This window comes from Bison bison, unplaced genomic scaffold (assembly GCF_000754665.1).
Source record: "Bison bison bison isolate TAMUID 2011002044 unplaced genomic scaffold, Bison_UMD1.0 scf7180017864492, whole genome shotgun sequence".
Lineage (NCBI taxonomy): Eukaryota > Metazoa > Chordata > Mammalia > Artiodactyla > Bovidae > Bison > Bison bison.
In genome coordinates this window covers 941,439-948,060 of record NW_011495051.1, presented here as the reverse complement: position 1 = coordinate 948,060, position 6,622 = coordinate 941,439, and positions in this window count along the sequence as shown.

Genomic DNA, 6,622 nt, shown 5'->3' with positions numbered 1-6,622 from the left:
TGAAGAGGAACTAAAAAGCCTCTTGATAAAAGTGAAAGTGGAGAGTGAAAAAGTTGGCTTAAAACTCAACATTTAGAAAACAAAGATCATGGCATCCGGTCCCATCACTTCATGGGAAATAGATGGGGGAAACGGTGGGAACAGTGTCAGACTCTGTTTTTTTGGGCTCCCAAATCACTGCAGATGGTGACTGCAGCCATGAAATTAAAAGACGCTTACTCCTTGGAAGGAAAGTTATGACCAACCTAGATAGCATATTCAAAAGCAGAGACATTACTTTGCCAACAAAGGTCCGTCTAGTCAAGGCTATGGTTTTTCCTGTGGTCATGTATGGATGTGAGAGTTGGACTGTGAAGAAGGCTGAGCGCCAAGGAATTGATACTTTTGAACTGTGGTGTTGGAGAAGACTCTTGAGAGTCCCTTGGACTGCAAGGAGATCCAACCAGTCCATTCTGAAGGAGACCAGCCCTGGGATTTCTTTGGAAGGAATGATGCTAAAGCTGAAACTCCAGTACTTTGGCCACCTCATGCAAAGAGTTGACTCATTGGAAAAGACTCTGATGCTGGGAGGGATTGGGGGCAGGAGGAGAAGTGGTCGACAGAGGATGAGATGGCTGGATGGCATCACTGACTCGATGGACGTGAGTCTGAGTGAACTCCAGGAGTTGGTGATGGACAGGGAGGCCTGGCGTGCTGCGATTCATGGGGTTGCAAAGAGTCGGACATGACTGAGCGACTGAACTGAACTCAACTGAACCTGGTGCCAGTTTTTGGAATGAGGAAATTGGGTGGGGTGGGAGACTTGTGAAATTAAGAATTTACTTTAATTAAAAATTTTATTGTGATAAAATACACATAATGTAAAATTTATCATCGTGACTCTAAGTGTACAGTTTAGTGGCATTAAATATATTCATGATGTTTTACAACCATCACCAACTCTTTCCATCTTGCAGAATTGAAACTCTGTGTCCATTAAGCAATAACTGCCCATTCCCCACCCTCTTCAGCCCCTGCTGCTGCTGCTGCTGCTAAGTCACTTCAGTCGTGTCCGACTCTGTGTGACCCCATAGACGGCCTCCCACCAGGCTCCCCCGTCCCTGGGATTCTCAGCCCCTAGTAAGCACCTTTCTACTTTCTGTCTCTGTGAATCTGGCCATTCTATATACCTCATTTACATGGAATCATATGGTATTTGTTCTTTGTGACTGCTCATTTCAGTAAGCATAATGTCCTCAAGGTTCATCTGTGCTAAAGTGTGTGTCAGAATTTTCTTCCTTTTTAAGACTGAATAATGTTCTGTTGTTTGTATGATATTCTATAGTTTGTTTTTCCATTCATCTGTCAGTAGACATTTAGGTTGCTTCCATCTTTTGGCTGTCGTGTATTGTGTGAATATAGGTGTATAAATATCTCTTCAAGTCCATGCTTTCAATTCTTTGAGTGTATATCCAGAATGGAGTTTCTGGATTATATGGTAACTCTATTTTTAATTTTTGGAGGAACTGCCATACTGTTTTCCATAGGGACCGCGCCATTTTACATTTCCATCAACAGTGCAACAAGATCCTCCTTGACTTGTTACTTTCCCCTTTTCTAAAAATAGTAGCTATTCTATTAATAATAAGGTACAAAGTGATATCTCATTGCGATTTGTGGTGGTTAGTAATGTTGAGCATCATTTCATATGCTTATTGGTCATTTGTGTGTTTTCTTTGAAGAAATGTCTATACAAATTCTTTGCCAGTTTTAATTGGGTGATTTTTTTGTCATTGTGATGTAGGAGTTCTGTTTATGTTCTATGTATTAACCCCTTATAAGATGTATAGTTCCCAAATATTTTCTCCCATTCTATGGGTTACCTTTTTACTCTGTTGATTAGATCCCTTTATGTTAAGAAGTTTTAAGTTTTGATGGAGTTCAATTTTATCTATATTTTATTTTGTTGCCTGTGCAAAAGAGTTTTATTTTAAATATAAAAGTAAACTAATATTTAAGTGTAAAATTTGAAGATAGTTGGACATATGAGTCTGAAGATCATAGGAGAGGTCTGAATGAGGTATAGAGTTATCCATGTATGGATGGTATTTATAACCATGGGTCTATATGAGACCAACCAGAAGAGAAGATACATAGGAACACATAGGTCTCCTAATAGGATACAGTCATACTGAAGTCAGGTTTCATAGGAAAATATCAGAAAGTTTTGACTGAGTTAAATTTGAGTAATATGAGTTTATTGAAGATCTTAATTTTCTGAGCTAGATGCCTGGTTAGAAATTAGAAACTCCTGGAAAAGTATCAACCCTCTTTGCTATTGTATTATTACAATAATAATACTAACAATAGCCCAAGATATCATTTAGTCCTTACAGTGACTGCTTAAGATATTCTTATTGTCCCCACGTTACAGATAAAGAAATCAAAGTGAGTAATTCACCTAGTTATTACAGTTAGTTAAGTGGCAGGGCCAAATTAAAACTCTGGTTGGTCTACCTCAAGTCTACACTATTAATTATTAATCATATTATTTTGAAAAATGAGATCTATCCCCCGCCCTTTACCAACTGACTGCATTCAGTCTCCTTAGGTTTCATATCACCATAGTCACATCTCTGTTGGTGGTGAATGGTCCAGGCAAGGTGGAACCAATCCTGACAACTTAGTTAGGCTGATCTGCAGGGTCTTCTTTTGAACACTCTGGATCTTAAAACTGTGCCAGGTTCTCATACACCAAAAAGAAAAGAAAAAAACCTGATGGACACAGCACACTAGAAACAACAGAAGTTGTCACATTTTTACTCCCTTTCATCTTCTACCTAGATATTATGGTCCTTTGCTTCAAAAGTGCTTCCCTGATAGCTTAGTTGGTAAAGAATCTGCCTGCAATGCCGGAGACCTGGGTTTGATCCCTGGGTTGGGAGGATCCCCTGGAGAAGGGAAAGGCTACCCACTCCCGTATTCTAGCCTAGAGAATTCCATGGACTGTATAGTCCATGGGATCACAAAGAGTCGGACATGACTAAGCGACTTTCACTCTCACTCGCTCACTTTGCTTCAGTCTCAGTTCCTCCACTGTCTTGTCATTCTCCTCTCCTGTACTGCAAAACCCTCAATCCAGCCCTTTGTGTATTTCATTCCTACCCTGGGACAGTAGAGAAGATCACACAACTATGTGAATTGGTGTCTCTACAAATTTACTGTTTCAGTCACAGGTGGACTTTTGCCCCACTTGTTATTCTTCCAGCCCACATGTTCCTCCAGTCCATCAGTGACCCCCCCTCCCCTTCTTCATCTTGATTCAGGAGCAGATTGAGAGTGAAGAGTAAAATGGTTTTGATTTATCTTGGGCTTAGATTTTGCGAGATGGGTAAACAGTATGTCTTGGGTAGCAGTGTTAGTATAATGAAGGGATCATGAGGTATAAACTGGAAAGGAACGGATGTCAAGGTCAGAGCTGAACAGTTGTGAAGAAAATAAAAGGTCCTGGAATGAGGTGGAGTTGTTGTGACTGCTGATGGGGCCCAGGGTGTGTCCTTGTCAGGGAGGGATTATAGAACTATAAAGAACTGTAAACATCAAGTTAGTATGAGGATGTGGTGTAGGATTACTCATTACCTGAGCACAAAAGTCATCAGTACCTCAGGTTGGATTCCAGACAACTCACAGAATGTGGATAAACAACTGGCACGTTGTTGGTAACAGCAAACAGAAGGTCAGAGCATAAACCTTGAAGGAAACACTTTATATATGTGAAGGTGAGGGAGTTATGGTGGAGAACAAAGGGAGTCCTGAGATCTTACCAGGCTCTGAAGTTCACAGGAGGTTGAAAAGAAAGAGCCTGCATATGAAAGACAGGAGCATGAGGAAGTGGAGTGCTCAGGGGAAGCTGGAGCTCTGTCAAGGCGAGGATGTGGAGAGAGCAACCAGGGATTTTCTTGATGGAGGAAAGCTGCCTATCCACAGTGGAGCAGGGTTTCAGAGGACACAGTGGCAGGGAAGGGGACAGTGGGAGCAGGAGATGGTGGGCTATGTAGGGACAGGGAGCAGCCAGAGGGGAGCCAGAATGAGAGTATTCAATGAAAGGGATTAAATTTGCAGCGCTGGTTTCAAGGTTCTAAAAATCAGGTTTCAGACATTTTTGTTCTAACTCAGAGACACTGAGTGATAGTTCAGATCTTCATAATTTTTTATGACCCATTCATCAGTCTGTTAAATATGACCTCATGATAAGGTAATTTACCTCAGCAGAGCAAGTTTGACTTGATCTAAATCAGGGTAGAGATGACTGCTGCTTAAGCAGAGGGAGAGGAGAGATATAAATGCCAAGTTGGGATGGGAGAAAATGACTTTGACCTGGGTTTCAACTCCACAGAGCTCAGGTCCAGGTTGGGGCACTGGCCTAGTTACTGAGGCCAAAAGGAAGGAGTTTATGATCTGGCTAGACTGTGTCCATGGAGAGCTCCAGTTTTATATTCTTTATGTTTTTCATCTTTGCTCCCCAGGACTTTGTACTTTATAAGCATATAGAAATTAAAAAAGAAAAACCTTTATTAAGATAATAATAAAATGAAAGTAAAAAATAAAAATTTAATTTTTTAACTTCTATATGATTATAAAAATATGTTATTTGTAAGCAATTATAAAGTATGGAAGACTGCAGAAAAGAAACTAAAATAGAAGTCATCTATAATCCCCCATCCAAAGATACCTACTGTTAATACCTTGAGATATTTCCTTCAAGTTATTTTTTTCATGTTTTTTAAACATAGTTTATTCATTCATGAATTAATTAATTGGTCAGTACTACTGTATACATTTAAAAATACTTGCCCTATATCACAAGTATTGTATCATGTTATTAAAAATAATTCTTAAACAATATTTTTGAAGGCTGAATAGCATTTTTTCATAAAAACACACCATTATTAATTTAACTATTTCCATACTGAGTTTTAAAAATTGTAATTAAAAAAATTTAAATTTACCATCTTACCTATTTTTATGAGTACAGCTCTGTAGTACTAAATATATTTACATTGTTGTGCACAAATCTCTAGAACTTTTTCATCTTGCAAAACCAAAATGTACCAAGCACTAATTCCTCTTCATCTATTTTTCTCTCTTTCCCCCTGACTTGGTAACTGTCTTTCTAATTTCTATGATTTTGACTGTTTTAGATACTTCCTATGAGTGGAATCATACAGAATTTGTCCTTTTGTGACTGGCTTATTTCACTTAGCATAGTATCTTGAGGTTCATCTGTTTTTAAGGCTTTATAACATTCCATTGTATGTATAAGCAACATTATCTTTATCCACTAATTTGTAGATGGACATTTGGGCTGCTTCCAGCTCTTTGCTATTGTGAATAATGCTGTGATGAACATGGGTGTGCAAAACAGCTCTTTGAGATCCTGCTTTGAATCATTTTAGATATATACCCAGAATTGGGATTGATAGATGATATGATAATTCTATTTTTTAATTGTTTGAGGAAACTCTATAATCTGTGTGTTATGGAAAATTTCTGTTTTCCATAATGGCTGTACCATCATACATTCTCATCAGTGGTGTACAAGGATTCCAGTTTCTCTACATCCTTACCCATACGTCTCTTCTGTTCTGTTGATAATGGCTATACTAATGAATATGAGGTAGTATCTCATTATGGTTTCAATTTCCATTTGCATTTCTTTAATGATGAAAACAGTGGGAAAGACTAGAGATCTCTTCAAGAAAATTAGAGATACCAACATTTCAGGCAAAGATGGGCTCAATAAAGGACAGAAATGGTATGGACCTAACAGAAGCAGAAGATATTAAGAAGAGATGGCAAGAATATACAGAGAAACTATACAAAGGGATTTTCACAGCCCAGATGATCATGATGGTGTGATCACTCACCTAGAAACAGACGTCCTGGAATGTGAAGTCAAGTGAGCCTTAGGAAGCATTACTACAAACAAAGCTAGTGGAGGTGATGGAATTCCAGTTGAGCTATTTCAAATCCTAAAAGATGATGCTGTGAAAGTGCTGCACTCGATATGCCAGCAAGTTTGGAAAACTCAGCAGTGGCCACAGGACTGGAAAAGGTCAGTTTCCATTCCAATCCCAAAGAAAGGCAATGCCAAAGAATGCTCAAACTACCGCACAATTGCACTCATCTCACATGCTAGCAAAATAATGCTCAAAATTCTCCAAGCCAGGCTTCAGCAATACATGAACCGTGAACTTTCAGATGTTCAAGCTGATTTTAGAAAAGGCAGAGGAACCAGAGATAAAATTGCCAACATCTGTAGGATCATGGAAAAAGCAAGAGAGTTCCAGAAAAACATCTATTTCTGCTTTATTGACTATGCCAAAGCCTTTGACTGTGTAGATCGCAATAAACTGTGGAAAATTCTGAAAGAGATGGGAATACCAGACCACCTGACCTGCCTCTTGAGAAATCTGTATGCAGGTCGGGAAGCAACAGTTAGAACTGGACATGGAACAACAGACTGGTTCCAAATAGGAAAAGGAGTATGTCAAGGCTGTATATTGTCACCCTGCTTATTTAACTTATATGCAGAGTACATCATGAGAAACGCTGGGCTGGATAAAGCACAAGTTGGAATCAA